This window comes from Arvicola amphibius, chromosome 5 (assembly GCF_903992535.2).
Source record: "Arvicola amphibius chromosome 5, mArvAmp1.2, whole genome shotgun sequence".
NCBI classification, from domain to species: domain Eukaryota; kingdom Metazoa; phylum Chordata; class Mammalia; order Rodentia; family Cricetidae; genus Arvicola; species Arvicola amphibius.
Window position 1 is genome coordinate 44,858,869 of NC_052051.1, and position 16,624 is coordinate 44,875,492.

General features: G+C 42.0%; 1 pseudogene; it reads right to left on the bottom strand.

Annotated features, from left to right (window-relative positions):
• Positions 1–2,614: 2,614 nt before the first annotated feature.
• LOC119815993 lies at positions 2,615–2,768 on the bottom strand (annotated as a pseudogene).
• Positions 2,769–16,624: the final 13,856 nt, after the last annotated feature.

Below are 16,624 nucleotides of genomic sequence, written 5' to 3' on the forward strand. Positions count from 1 at the left end.
CACGGGTCTACTGCTCATGAGCATATACCCGAATCACTCTGGCCAGAGAAGAAGCAGGCACTCACTGAGAATCCACAGGCCATTCCTTACATCTCCCTACATTCCTCCAAATCCACCCTCCAGTCTCACCCCCAGCTCTGTAGCTCTATAGCCTTAGCTGTACCTTCTCCTCACTCTCTGCTCCCATTCCTGGGGAACTGACTCAACAGATCCTGAAGGGAAACCCTGTCCCCTCGCTCTTACAAAGCCCCTCCACTGCCCACAGCCCATCCCCATTTCTAAGTCTCAGGTCCTAGGAACACATTTACCTGGAACCTCCAAGTGGCTACCCCTCTCAAGATTCCAAAAGATTTTCCTACAAGCAACCATACACAGCCACTATACTTTCCTACAAATGAGAGGAAACCAAGGGGCAAAACACCCACCCAACAAAGATGAAAACAGATAGCAGCACCTAGATTTGCAGTCTTCCCAAAAGCCTGGATGCCAGAAACAGGACAATATGTCTGGGATGTGTCTGAGTCCAGCAGCCCTATCATAGAAGGTCCTGAATGTGCAAACATATTTGAAGCACAAATAAAAGTCCTTAAGACTGCCTTTATGAGTATAATAAAGGGCCTTTATGATGACTATTCTTGGTTGTCAACTTGACTATATCTGGAATAAACTACAATTCAGAAATGGAGGGCACACCTATTGTCTGCTTGGTTTGAAGTAGGTGAGTCCACTTCTAGTCCAGACCTTTGAGGAAGGAAGACACACTTTTAATCTGGGCCACACCTTGTGTTGGAAGCCTATATAAGGACGTGAAAGAAAGGAGCTCTTATTCTTTTTGCCTGCTTGCCCTCACCTTGCTAGTACATCCAATCCTTCACTGGCTTTGGGGCCTATTTGCGATTCTATCATATACAGAAGACCATCTGGTCTGGACAACTACTAGATCCTCAGGTTTTTCCATTCACAGATAGTCATTATAGGATTAGCCTGTAAATCATTCCAATAAAATCATGTGTGCGCAGGTGTGTGTGTGTGTGGAGAGAGAGAAAGAGAGAGAGAGAGAGAGAGAGAGAGAGAGAGAGAGAGAGAGAGAGAGGAGAGAGAGAGAGAGATTCGTTCCATAAATTCTGTGACCCTAGAGAACCCTAATACATCCTTGCAGAGGAAATGAATAAATCACTTAAAGAAATCTATAAGAACACAAACAGTGGAAGGAAATGAATGGAACATTTCAAGATCTGAAAGTGGAAATAGAATCAATAAAGAAAACCAAAACTGAGGGAAATCTGGAAATGAAAACTTTAGGAACTTGGAACGGGAACTACAGAGGAAGAATACAAGAGATGGAAGAGAGAATGTCAGACAATAAAAGAAATGAATACATTGGTCAAAATATATTAAATCTAAAGAACTCCAGGAACAAAATACCCATGAAATCTGGGATCTAAGAATAGTAGGAATAGAGGAAGAAGAGAAAACACAGGTCAAAGGCACAGAAAATATTGTCAACAATATTTTCAGAAGAAATTATAGAATTTTCTTAATCTAAAGAAGGAGATGTCTATCAAGGTACAAAAAGCATACAGAACACCAAACAGACTGGACCAGAAAAGGAAGTCCCTTGGCACATAATAATCAAAATACTAAACATTATGGAACAAAGAAAGAGACCTTGGAACACTCAGTCCTAAATGGGGTGTCTCCATCAAATCCCTCCCCGCAGAGCTCAGGAAACCCTGTGGGAGAGGAGGTGGAAAGAATGTAAGAGCCATAGGGGATGGAGGACACCAAGAAAACAAGGCCCTCTAAATCAACATGAGCAAAACTCATAAGAACTCACAGAGACTGAAGCAGCATGCCAAGATCATGTACAGGTGTGCACCAGCTCCTCTGTGCTTATTAGTTATAGCTTTCAGTTTAGTGTTATTATTGGATTACTGAGTTTGCAAATGAGTGGTCTCTAATACTTGTGCCTTCTCTTGGGCTCTTTTCCTTCTATTGGTTTGTCTTGTCCAACTTCAATGGTTTTGTGTTATTATATTTTACTTTATTAGATTTTAAAAATGAATGGATGAGTAAATGTAAGTCTAGCCACTAGTGTAAAGGTTAAAAAATATTTTCAATAAAAGAAAATTAGAGAAAATTTTTTTCATGTTGATCTCCTTAGTGAGAGTAGAATAATACATGAGTCATTAAGAAAAAATTTTTAAATTAGATTATAAAGTAAAAGAGATGACTCTCCTACAGAGAAACCCTGTCTCGAAAAACCAAGAGAGAGAGAGAGAGAGAGAGAGAGAGAGGACACTCTCTAAATTCTACCATAGAAATGCTTGTGCATATCCATGTTTATTGTAGGACTATTCACAATATGAAGGAAATGGAACCAGTTTAGATGTTCATTAAGAGATGAGCGGAAAATGAAAACGTGGTATGTATACACAACAGAATTTAATTTTTTTCCCCCCGCTGGGTGGTGTTGCACATCACCAGCACCTGGGAGGCAGAGGCAGGTGGATCTCTGTGAGTTCAAGGCCAGCCTGGTCTACAGAGCGAGTCCAGGACAGGCTCTAAAGCTACAGAGAAGCCCTGTCTCAGAAATCCCCTGCCCAAAAAAATTCAGGGGATAGTATGAACTCAGTCTTCCACTACCACAAATTATGTATTCAAGTTTCCCATTTGAGGAAGTCATGGGGCCTATCACATCTGGAGTGCAATGGGGGAGCCTCCCATGAGAAAACCACCTTCATGTGTAGGAGATTGCTTGTTTGTTTCCTGGCCGACCAGGCCTGAAATAATCACATAGAAACTATATTAATTACAACACTATTTGACCAATAACTTATGCATATTTCTAGATAACTCTACATCTTAAATTAACCCATTTCTATTCATCTGTGAATCACCTCAAAGGTGTGGCCTACTGGTAAGGTTCTGGCTGGTGACTGGCAACTTTTTCCTTGGCATCTCCTTGACTCCACCTACTTTCTTTCTATATCTCTGTTCGGATTTCCCTCCTGGCTTTACTCTAATAAGCTATTACCATTGGTAATAAAGCATTGAAAGCATACAGAAGGGACTCCCACATCATTCATGAACATGGGTTCTCCCCTGCCAGGTAAGTATACATAATAGAATTTTATTCAGCCACAGAGGGAAACAATGCCATAATTTCTTCAAGAAAACTGATGGATTTTGAAATTATTATATTAAATAATCCAAACTCAGAAAAGAAATCACCATAAGTCTCTATGATATACATGCCATAGATTTTAATTTTTATGTTTGTGCACACATGGAATTTATAGGTCATGAAACTAATTAGAAAGGAGACCATGAGAAAAGTGGAAGATGTCTTAGGAATGGAAAATAACAATTAAAAAAATCACTGGAGGTGAGAATAAGCAATAGAATTCATGTGATATGAAAGTAGAAACCTCCTGGAGGGAGGGTGTAGAAAAAGAGGTCAACAAAAATTGTTTATAAATGAAGAGGATGGGCGATGGTGGCACATGCCTTTAATCCAAGCACTCGGAAGGCAAAAGCAAGTGACTCTCTGGGTCTGTAGAATGAGTTTCAGAACAGCCAGGTCTACACAGAGAAACCTTGTCTCAATCAATCAATCAATCGATCGATAAATGATAGGTAGATAGATAAATAAATAAAAAGTGCCATAATGAAACCCATTGCTTTGTGTACCAATTATAAAACTAAATAAATTTTAAAAGTAGCCCTCCCTCTCAAGCCTGGATGAAGCCTCTTGCCAACTCAGAAAGAGTTCCGACACAGTTAAGAACATTTGTGGCCTTGTTGGTGTTGCAGAAATGATATGATTCCCCAGTGAGAAGTCACTCTGTCCACTTAGATTAATAAAGGAAAAGCCATTCCTTGTGGAACCTTAATGACTCTTGCTCAGACTATAAACCCATCCAAGGAACCGCCAATGCTGCCCTATCATCCCAACAGTTTCTTACTTAGCATCTTTACGATCTATCTCAAGCACCACTAAAATGGTACACCCGCTCCTGGGGAGACTTCTCTGAGTACCCACATCCATGCTCTCAGGTGTAGCGCACCATGCCCATCTGTGCTCTGTGCGCTGCCATAGAGTTTGTGAGCTGGGCAAAGAGCTGGAGATTGAAACACACAAAGACTCACAGACAAAGAGAGACACGGGTCATCCTTGATGCCAGAATGCCCTAAGAATGCCCCCTTTATTGTGTCCAGGGGCAGCTTATATAGGGATCCTTAACTGATAGCCATGCCCCAGCCAAACCCACCAGAAACCACTCTCCTGCCATCAGGAACTCTTGAGGGTCTCATGCTCAAAGCAGCTTTGCAGGCTGTCTCAGAGCAGAGGAAATCAAGTGGTTTACAAGAAATTCAGGATCTGGGAGTTCACTGCTCCCAACCCTCAGGGGTGCCTAACTCTTTTCCTAAACGCCTTTCTTTTTTCAGTGAACTCTGCTTCATACTGGCTCATCCTGAAATTCCCATGTGGATGTCAACAATCCCTCAAAGTGCTGCAGATGACACAGAGCTGTGGCACCACCTGTTGCTGGACACAGGTGGTCCCTTGGCTTTGCCAGTTCTGTCCCTCACTTCTTTATATGTTCCCAAGAGCACTCTAATAGCTCAAGGGCTGCCAAAATTCCATTTTAGTTTCTGCTTTTAAGATATACAATACAATGATGGCTTTGACCTACGGGAAGACAGAAGACCCTGGTGTAGCTAGTCTTTTAAGGTATTGACATGGACTCCGGGGGGAAAACATGTCTATCTCCAATGTAAAGAAATTCACCTCAGGAGGCGAGGTAGGTGGATCTTGTTATTGTTGTTTTGGTTTTGGTTTATCAAGACAGGATTTCTCTGAGTAGCTTTGGAGCCTGTCCTAGAACTCACTCTGTAGATCAGGTTGGCCTCAAACTCACAGAGATCCACCTACCCCTACCTCTGCCTCCCAAGTGCTGAGATTAAAAGCATGCGCCACCACTGCCCAACAGAAGTTTTAAATCTTAGTCATCAACAGACCATCCTTAAGTCCTATTTTTCACTAACTTAGTATAACTTTCTTAGACCTTTTGTGAGTTTGCTTTAAGCTTTCATGGTTTTGTTTTTATCTGTTATTGACTTATTGTAAACTGTTTAAACAAAGGGAAGTGTTTGTTTATGTTGTCAAATTTACGCCTAAAGGAAGTAACTCAAAATAAGTTTAAAGTAAACTTAAAAGATTTTTTTTTTTTTTGGTTTTTCGAGACAAGGTTTCTCTGTAGCTTTGGAGCCTGTCCTGGAACTAGCTCTTGTAGACCAGGCTGGTCTTGAACTCACAGAGATCCGCCTGCCTCTGCCTCCCGAGTGCTGGGATTAAAGGCGTGCGCCACCACCGCCCGGCTAAAAGATATTTTTTATGTAAAATCATACTCAAATTAGGTATATTAAGATAAAACCAAGTTATGGAAATTTGAATGCTTGAGTAAAATGGGTTAAATTTACAATGCAATTGCAAAACAGGACATCTCCAGGCTCAAGCAGTTCCTTTTCCTATGAGATCAAGGCTGGCCTAATCTACAAGAGCTAGTTCCAGGACAGCTAGGACTCTTACACAAAGAAATCCTGTCTTGAAAAACCAAAAAGAAGAAGAGGGGGAAGAGGTGAAGGAGGAGGAGCAGAAGGAGGAGGGGGGGAGGAGGAGAAGAGGAAGAAGAAGGAGAAAAGGAAGGGGAAGGAGGGGAAGGAGGAGAAGGAGGATGAGAGGGAGGAGGAGAAGGAGGAGAAGGAAGAGGAGGAGGGGAAGGAGGAGAAGGAGGAAGAGGAGGAGGAGGAAGAGGAGGAGGAGGAAGAGGAGGAGGAGGAGGAAGAGGAGGAGGAGGAGGAGGAGGAGGAAGAAGAAGAAGAAGAAGAAGAAGAAGAAGAAGAAGAAGAAGAAGAAGAAGAAGAAGAAGAAGAAGAAGAAGAAGAAGAAGGCCTAAGACATTGGCCAGAAAATTGCAACTGATAATAAAGCCTCAGAGTGGTTATTTCATAAATGGCTGCAGGAACTAGTGAGCAGGACCTGGTGGGTGGAGAGAAACCAGTCCAAGAGGACCAGCGGAATGGAGAATACTGACAGTGTCATTTGGCCCCCAAATATTTGGGGCTAACCCGTGTGGCCCACCACCCACTTCGAGTCTGGGTGCTTGTACACCTGCTCGGGGTCAGGAGAAAAGTAACTGAGAGCACTTCCTACACAGGAAGGCAGGCAGATCTGGTCTGCTAGACGTTCACAGACAGGAGAGCATGGCTGATTCCCACCACCATACACAGAGACATTTCCAGGCCACGCAGCATGCCGCATGGCAGATTTAGCTTTTACTCAGACAAGAAGGGTTTATGTGTTGCACACTGCTTCCCAGAGTTGAGGTGGTGAGCTCGGATCCCACCCAGAAGTCCCAGAGCTGGAAATGAACATACCTCCACCATGTTTGTGGGAGACTTACTGCTCCCTGGATCAGTTTCGTCCACCCTGTTGCGCTTGGCTTCTCCTGCTGTTCTGATCTGTCAAATACTAACTCTGTAAGGAGTTATTGCTCCATTGTTCCTGTGTTCTGAACATTCTGACTTTTCTGCATATTGCAATTAGGGACTTTCTGCCTGACCATTAGACCATGGTTAGGTTGCCTAGTAAGTTAGCTAGTTACTCACATACACATGAAGAACTTTCTCATTTCCCTTACCCTATATTCACCTTGATTATTCCCTTTAATAAACAGGACTTGATCAGAACCCTGTCTTGTTCCATCTCTTGTCCCTTTTCATTCTCACTCCCCCTCTAGGGTCTCTGTTGACTTATCCACAGGTTGGGGCACATGTTAAAAGGCCAAGAGAGGCAGAGCCAGCATTCAGGGCCTCAACAACCAAGCTGCTTACTATTTAAAAAAAATAATAACCAGATTTTTTTAAGGTCATAAAAGGAATTTCAGATACACAATAGGAAAGATTCAGACATAAAAGACCTCTAAATGAGTCACAGTGTGTTTTTAAAATGTATGTAGGCTTGAGAGAGAGGGGAAAAGGAGTATAGACAGTTATAAAAAGAAATAAATACTTTTTAAAATAAGGGAAGGTCTCTAAGAGACAGTAAAATAATATAAAATTAAAAAGCCACATAAAGATGGAAAATATACAGAGTCTGGATTATGTATACTATTGTGTTTTCTTTAAATTTTTCTGTTAATGAGTTAACTGCTGAAAAACATTTGATTCTGAGGTTTGCTAAGCTAAACCAACATATATATTTTAAAGGTATCTTGACCTTTAAAAATTTAAATACAAATCAAAATTTCAGTCTAAGGATATGTTACTTTGGAAAAGAGGTTCTGCTTTTGTTTACACAGAAGATAGGAACCTATGGATTCCTTCTAGGCTATTGTGGTTTAATGGAACAAAATCCCCCAATCTAAGACATTGGCCAGGCAATTGTAACTAATAATAAACCTCACAGTGGCTATTTCATAAGTGGCTGCAGGAACTAGTGAGCAGGATCTGATGGGTGGAGAGAAACCAGTCCAAGGGGACCAGCAGGACAAAAAATACTGATAGTTACACTCTAGAGCTAATCCCAATGGCTCCCCATAACTGGACTCTGACAAAATTTTACTAGTTCTGCTGGATCTACCATCACTGGTATGATTGAAATTCATGGTTGACCACATTACTCACAGGCTGTAGACATCACCCCATCATTCTCCAAGTAGATCTAATGATTGGGTCCTACTCAACTAACTGACCGTTATCCAGTACTTGACCCTTCATTAAAAAAAAAATCAAAGATTTAATCATAAAAATCAAAAGACCTTTAAAGTTAGTTATCTTTCCCTATACTCCCTCCTTTATCCTGCCTTCCATTCTCCTGCTCACTGAATCACTATGTTCTAGTTTTCCCTTTATAACACTGTGGTGGTTCAAAAGAAAATGGCCCCTAAAGGGAATCACGCTATTAGGAGGTGTGGCCTTGCTGGAGTGGGTGTGGCCTTGTTGGAGGAAGTGTCACTGTGGAGGCAGGATTTGAGGTCTCATATATGCTCAAGCCACACCCAGTAAGACAGAGCACTTCCTACTGCAAGCCAAGGTGTAGGACTCCCAGCTACTTTTCCAGCACCATGTCTACCTGCATACTACCACGTTGTACCATGATGATAATGGACTAAACCTCTGAAAATGTAAGCCACCTCAATTAAATGTTTTTCCTTTATAAGAGTTGTCATGGTCATGGTGTCTCTTCACAGCAGTAGAAACCCTAACAGAATAGGTGACAAGGACTGTGGACTTTGCCCTAAAGAGTAAAATACGTCTCAGGTTGGCTTCCAGTTGCCACTAAGTCAACATGAGCTTAAAGAACAGACCAGCCCTCCTGACCTCAAGACAGACAGGCAAAGAAGACAAAACAAGATAGACACACCAATTATAGAAATAATACTCTCCAGGCAGAACCTGTCCAGGATGCATCCTGTCATTCATACAACAATTTGGCCAGCTGTCCAATCAAAACATAGTCTCTCAGACTGGAGAGATGGCACAGGGGTTAAGGGCATTGACTGCTCTTCCAGAGGTCCTGAGTTCAATTCCCAGAATCCACATGGCAGCTAACAACTGTCTGTAGCTCCAAGATCTGACACTCTCAAAGAAACATATGTTCAGGCAAAACACCATTTTAAAAAAAAAAGAGAGAAAAACATAATCTCTCATATATTCATGATAGGTAGAATCAGAAAACCGGGTCCTCCTTTATTGGCATTCCAATAAAGAGCAGAGAAGGGAAGACTCTTCATGTGTTTCCTTCCCAGACTTTCATAAGTTTCCTCAAAGAGACTGTCTCCCTTTACCCTAAAGAGGATTCCCCAAGACGGATCCTCACATGGCCTATCTACTTTAACCAGAACTGGTACACAAGCCTAACCTCCTGGTGTTAGAAGGACTGTATTTATTTTGGTGTCTGGGAACGCGGTATTCATTCCCGACCAGTCAGGGCTAAGCGAGAGCCATGAAGCGCTGGCATGTTTTCAGGGGACACTGGCTATGGAGGTCTTGACTGAAACTAAGTCCCAAGGTGGGGTAAACTGCCTGGGGCCTCCAAGAACCAAATAATCCATGTGAGAAACACAGACCATCACAGTGATTAGGACAATTAAGAGCAATTAGTGACGACTAAATCACAAATTTTTGTCCGTGACCAAGCCAGACGATGCCTCAGAAGCTGCCTTAATGTCCAAGCTCAGTGGCACAGCATTTTTAAAGGCAAAACCACAATTACATCAGTGTTAATCAAGAGTCAGAGTGACCTTGCAAAATTTGTTTCGACAGAACATAGTTATTTCAGACACAAGGCAATTAACGTTTATTTATACCATTTTCAGTTATAGCAGTTTATGTCTCATTTGTATAAACAGTAATTATTTCAATCAATGCATCTGGCCAAAGGCCAAGGTCATAGAAATCCCAAGTGTGTTTAATGGGTTTTCTTTCTTTTTACTTTGTTTCTTTTTTTCTTTCTTTGTTTTGGTTTGGTTTATTTTTATTTTATTTATTTATTTTTGGGTTTTTTTTCTTTTAAGACAGGGTTTCTCTGTGAATCAGTCTTGGCCATCCTGAAACTCACTCTGTAGACCAGGCTGGCCTCAAACTCAGAGATCTGCCTGCCTCTAAATCCAAAGTACTGGGATTAAAGACATGCACTACCACTGTAATGGCCTGCTCTGTCTCTTTAAGAGACGTCACACCCACTCCCTCCCCCATCCACCAAGGCAAGCTGATCTTTAGCTTCCAGCTGAGTCCCTTTCTTTTCTGTCTCCTTCTCAAAAAGGCAACTTCTATCCCCCCCTTCTGTTTCTGTTTCTCTCTCTGTCTCCACCCCCCCTGCTCTTCTCCCCTTTCCCCTCCATAACTCACTAAATAAATATCCAACCTCACTCTGCATGGTGTGCCTATCCATCTGTCTCTTGCCTGCTGCATGGCTCCCTACCTTGGACCAGCTGCCTTCGGAGACCTGCGGTGTGGTCTTGTGGCGTGCCCACCCATCTGTCTCTCCTTGTGGGACCGGCTGCCCAGTTGAGGTCTCCCACCCACCATGTGGCTCCCTGCCTGGGACTTGCTGCCCCTCTTGGCCCACTGCAGCCACTTGGGGAACTGCGCAGCCCCTGCCTGGGACTGGCTGCTCTCGGGACCCGCTGCCTGCTGCCACTTTGGGGACCTTTAGCGTGGTCTCAGGACCTACTGCCCACTGCAGCCACTTGGGGACCTGCAGCATCTTACTTAGGGAATACCTCAATAAAGATGGTGGGACTTGGTCACATGACTTGGCTTTCAGTTAAGATGGCAGTAAGATCATCTGACCTCAGTCAAATGCTTCTACCCTCACACCTAGCTTCTATCTCTATCTAGCTGTATTTGTATTTACGCCAATATCTAAATCTGTAGCACATCTATATATGATGACAACAGGAAATGGGAACTGGACCCTGAAAGCATAAAGCAGTCATCAGGAATGTTACTGGTTTTTTTTCCAGTCAAGAAAGCCAGAAGGAAGCACCGGTCCTTACCTCCTCCTGAATGACCACAGTGCCTGAAGGCTTGTGTTGGGGTGCAGCAGAAACTCCATCCCAGACACTATTCCCTGCTGGTGAACAGCTTTAGAGCTAGACCTCTAAATTTTCATCATGGGAAGACATTGTTTTTATTTCCAAATTCCAGCTCATCTCTTAAATGATGTTAGGGTTACCTGGTCAGATTGGGAGATGTTACAGTAACTTTGATCAGGGCTCTTTTGAGGCCCATTAAGGGAAAGCTATTTCCTCCTGGTCAAAAGAATGGAATTTACCTCTGACCTTGGGTGGTGACCTAACATTCTAAGCTACCCAAAACAGAAGAGTTACAGAAACCCTGCCCACAGTGCAGTTGTTCACAGAGCGACTGCCGTGCACTGGACTAAACCTGCCTACTGTAACTTTCTCCTTTTCTTTGAGTGCTGGATTTAGCCTGGGTATGGCTTCCCAGCCCTGGGCATTCTCGTTCCTTTTCTCTGTTGCTGTCCTCACACCTACTATCACGAGGCTGCTTTACAGAGGGACCAGTTTCCTCCTCTTGTCTCCACTGTCCTCCTCTCCAAGCAGTTTCAGATTTACAGTTTGCCTGCCCTGGGGTTTTTCTTTTAAACTCTAATAAAATTGTCCTCAAGGTTCCTTCTGAGACCCCTTTTAAGTTCCTATATAAGTGAGACCAAGAATACCAAGTGGGGACCCCTGATTTCCCTGGTAATGTGGCAGCATCCCAGTTGGTGGTTCCCAAAATTTCTAGAAACATATCTATGACTGTATCTCCCATACACATGCCATTTTGTGTAGCGCGAATTCTAATTGGTCTTTATCATAAAAACCCAGAGTCAGATATTGGGGTAAATGCTGAAAGATCAGAGAAGTAAAGGAGCCAGCCACTAGAGAGACCTTTTACCTCTACCGATTAAAGGGGGCAAGATCCTGTCTCCACGAATCCACAGACTAAATGTAACACACGCCTGTCTCCTCCTGCCTTATATTCCTCTCTCCACCCAGCCACGTCTCTGCCTGTCTCCAACTCCCTAGTGCTGGGATTAAAGCTGTGTGACTTCCAAGTACTGGGATTAAAGGTGTGAGCCATCACACCTGGCTCTGTTTCTCATTTAGACAGATTCAATCTCAGGTAGCCAAGGGTGACCTTGAACTCACAAAGACCCACCTGCCTCTGCCTCCCAAGTGCTGGGATTAAAGGTGTGTGCCACCACTACTTGGCCTCTATGGCTAACTAGTGACTTAGCTCCACATTCTGATCTTCAGGCAAGCTTTATTTGTTAGATCACAAACAAAGTATCACAATTCTGCTCTTGTTTCATAGATGCAAAATTGTCTATAATCTCTGTAGGAAATAATTACAGAGATTTTAAAAAGGCTCCAGGAGCCCACAGCTATTCTCACTCAGAGGCTTAATATTAATTACAAATGCTCATTCAATAGCTCAGGCTTATTACTACCTAACATTTAAATCAACCCATTTTTCTTATCTATGCTTTGTCACATGGTTTGGTAACTTCTCTCAGCACAGCGTGCCCATCTTGCTCTGTCTGCATTTGCTGGCCACTCACTCCCTCTGCCCTTTTTCATCCCAGTATCCTGAGTTTGATTGGCCCACCTAATTTTATCCTGCCTTGCTTTAGGCCAATCAACGTTCTTATTAACCAATGAGAGAAATACATATTCACAGTTTACAGTGTACAAAAGGATTATTCCACAGCAGGCTCCTTTTTTTCTTTTTTTCATCATTGTTTATTCCCCTGGTTTCCTTTATCATGTATTAGGGTTTTATTGCTATGAAGAGACACTGTGACCATGGCAACACTTATAAAGAAATATATTTAATTCGGGCTGGTTTACAGTTCAGAGATTTAGTCTATTATTGCCATGGCAGGGGTCATGGAGGCACACAGGCAGACATGGTGTTGAAGTAGCAGCTGAGATCTACATCTAGATCCCCAGGCCAAAGAAAGAGACATTGAGACAGTAGGCCTTGCTTGAGCTTCTGAAACCTCAAAGACCACTCCCAGTGACACACACTTCCTCCAAGACCTCACCTACTCCAACAAGGACACATCTCCCGACAGTGCCAGTCCCTGTGAGCCCGTGGAGCCATTTTTATCCAAACTACTACATTATGTTTGCTTGGGTCTCTGATTTTCCTGTTGCCAGCCTTGCTCAGCCGTTTGATAACCTCTGCTCATGTGCCTGTGAGCTGGAGCTTTGTATCTCTGGGTGGAGTTTATTGACTGTGTTCTTGTGAGGTGGATAAGGAAGAGGCAATTTGTTGGGAGGACTACCTCCAAATATTGGTTTCTACTTTAAAAAAAATTCTGTGGGAGTGCAAGGCACAGGTGCCCTGTGTGCCTGTGGGCACCAAGAGGACAGCTCGCGGCAGTCGGTTCTACTCTTCTGCTATGTTGTTCCCAGGCATCAACCTCAGGTCATCAGAGTTGCTGGAAAATACCTTTATCAGTGAGCCATCTCACAACCTAGAAATGTTAGTTTCTGCATCTCTCTTGATCAATTTTTCTAAATAAGTCTCCTCGTAACTTTTGCCTGATGAGAGGGGTTATAAGTAGAAGGGAGTCGGTACTAGATAAGGATGCATTTTCTGAACTCTGAGCTGAGATCTAATACCAAGGTTTCTGTTCAAAATGTAAATTCACTCAGTTTCTTGGTATCTACTACAGCAGCCCTGCTCTCTAAGCCTAGAGTTTGGGGGTCAAATCTCCTTGGAGAGAAAACTCTAGTTTTCTGCCCGGGTTGAGGAGAACCAAACAGTTCAACGATGTCTTCCAGTTGCCTAGCCAGGCTGTATCTCCGACAGCACAGCTATGTAGTATTTATGAGCCTTTCTAGAATACCCTCATGGCACAAACCCCATGGTTTCCCTTTTATTGACTTACCCTCATCACTTTGGTAAAACTCAGAAAATTGAAATTCATGCTAGAACCAGAGTTCTGGTGGCTAGGAAAATCACATATTGGTTAAGAACCACTTTTCAGAAATTCTACTCCCAGGATTCCCACTGTGGCTCACAACTGTTTGTAACTTAAGTTCCAAGGGATTGGACATCCTCTTCTAGCCTCCAAGGTCACCAGGTATGCAAGTGGCAAAGAGACTTACAGGAAGGCAAAACATCCATGCACATAAAATAAAAATTGTTTTTAATTAATTTACTAAAAATTTCTAAAGATAAATCAAAATTATCAGGTGAGATTATGAATATTTATCAAAATATGTGTAACTCTTACAGGAAGGAGCAATCAGGGCCAAAAAAAAAAAACGCTGGTTGGTTTGAGCTGAGAAAACAAACTGAGCTCAGGGCCGTGCAAACAAGTGCTCACTGGGGTTAATGGAAGGAATTCCAAGGGCATTTTCTAGGTGTGACTCAAGACTAGCTAAACATCTATGGGACAATAAAACCCTGTCCTCTCACTATACCATAAGACTATAAAATTATAGGGTCTTTAATTTCTAGAGCTAAACTGTAACTTTATAGAGCCATAAAACTGTCACCTCAGTTATTGTGCATTAATTAAATAGACCGTGGCCTGGAATTTCATTCCTCTGGAGTGTGTGACCTGGGTAAATTCCATTGTACAAGCTTCCACTTTTATTCAGAGTTCAAGAACTCTGGAATCAGGCAATCATGATTTTGCCATTTTTTCAGTTAGGAATACTTTTCTATTGTTTTCCTGTGTCAGAAAAAACATCAAAAATATTTGACTATTTACGTATTTATTGGTTTTTGTTACCTATAACTCACTGCGTAGCCCCACCTGGTCAATGTATAAGAATACATAACTGGCCTCAAATTCATGATTCTCCTGCCTCAGCTCCTTGAATGCTGAGATCATAGGTGTGTACCACCAGAGCCAAGTTTAAAATATTTATTCTTTATATTTCTTGTCTTGTCTTCCTGCCTGTTCTGTTTATCCTTGTGGCTTTGACCATTTCTTGTGATTTAATGCTTGTTTGTTAACTTTAAACATCCAACCACCCCACCCAGCCAGATCCTGTATAAGCTGGTTGAGGGTCTAGCCAGACACAGCACTAACAAAAGAAGTCTACATGCTCAGATCTCATTGTAGAAATACAAACAGTATGAAGAATCAAGCCAGTATCTCCTCTCCAAACCCTACAAATCCTGTAGAAATGTTTGCCAAGGAGAATGCATATATGAACCTTAGCACACAGAATTTAAAGAGAACAATCATGAACCTCCTTAAAGAATCCAAAAGTTTAAAGAAGACCCAAAGGAACGGTTCAATTAGATTACAGAGACAGAGCTGAAGGGAATAAACACTGAGTGATGTCCAAGAAAACACAAACATGAGGCTGATGGAAATGATGGAGAACATCCAGGACTTGAGGATGGAAGTTAATCGGGGGATACAAACTTTGAAGAGGACTCTTTCTGAAATGAAAATAGGATTGTAGTAGCCAATAACCTGTTGGGGTCCCTGCAGGCATCTCAATCTATATGAGGCTAAGAATAAACTTGGCTCAGCATCACTTTAGCTGGTGCTGGGTCAAAAACTTCTGGAGTCTGACCAAGCAGGTTCTTTTCTTTACAGGGTTAAGCACAGTAAAACATTGGGAAAGGTTTCCATATGACAATTATCACAACAAACCCTTAAGCTCCAGTCTTCTGGGCAAGCAAGCAGCTATTTCCTTCCCTTGAAGAAAAATGCCTTGCGTGTTTAACAATTCTAGATTTTCTAATGCTTTCTGTGAGCTGTGTTTCTATACCTCCCCATTTTTAATTTTTAGAAGAAAACTAGCAGCTATAATTGAGGCCATGGTTGAATGCATTGTCACCATGGCTAGTCGAATTGATGTGGCAGGCATAAGAGAATTATCAGAATAACGAACAGAGGACAAAGGAAATCCATCTTAACCATGATGACTATTCAAAGGTCACTTAAGAGATTTTGTCTATCTCTTTATGCAAATAATTAATTTGTTTATCAATAGTATGGGAAAATGTGACACAGTAAAGCAATACACGTCGGAAAATTGTTGACGATCAAGATTATGCTGAAGCAACAAATAATCTATGGTAGCTCTATGTTATAAAACCATGGTCTTCAATTCTTCTGTCTCTTGGTTGATTTCTGATATCTTTGTTGTAATATTAGTAGTAATAATTATAGTCAAATAGGCCATTTTTGAGACCTCTGTTGTATTCCAGTAACTATTCCTGGGAGAGGCAATAAAAAAAGCCGATGTGACTGCAACCATTACAGGATCCAATGGATGCGAATAATCATCCCTGTTCTCGGGAAGTGCTCTCTTATTTCTATTGATTGGTTGCAAAAATCTGCTGAGCAAAATCGGTGCAATATGGCCTGTCCCACAAAAACCTTTATAACCTGCAGGAAGGCAATATAGGCAGCATTACCACAAATAATAAATAAATAGTAAAAATGGTCCATCCCGAAGGTAGTTATTTACCAGAGGGAAAGGTATGCTTAGATGTATAATTGTGATCAGGGAACATATAAGTAGGTTTAAAACATAAACAATGGTAGAAAAACACCATTGACAGGCGTATCAGAGGAAGCACAATAAATATGGGTGTGAAGGGTTTTATATTGTCCCTGTTATTTGTACACAGCATTTGTAAATTACTCTTGAGCCATATAAATTTTGTTTGAAGAGCCTAAGAATAGACAGGCCATCTCTGATACAAAATGATCATTCTTGTTGACTGCCATGTGCCAAATGAAGAGAGAGGTTTTTCTTCTAAATCACTGGAAACAGTATTATTCTAGATACAATAATGTCAACTTTAGTAGTCAATCCATCAGGTATTCCCTTCTCCATTTTTATACAGCTATAGTTTTCACTATCACAACTAGCCTGTCCTGGAACTCGCTTTGTAGACCATGCTGGCATCAAACTCACAGAGATCCACCTGCTCCTGCCTCCCAAGTGCTGGGATTAAAGGCATGTGCCACCATCACCCGGCTATCAGAACTGTTGAGAGTACTTCCATATTATTGCATTTGGACTGATCAGTTAGATTATCAAAATATCTCCCA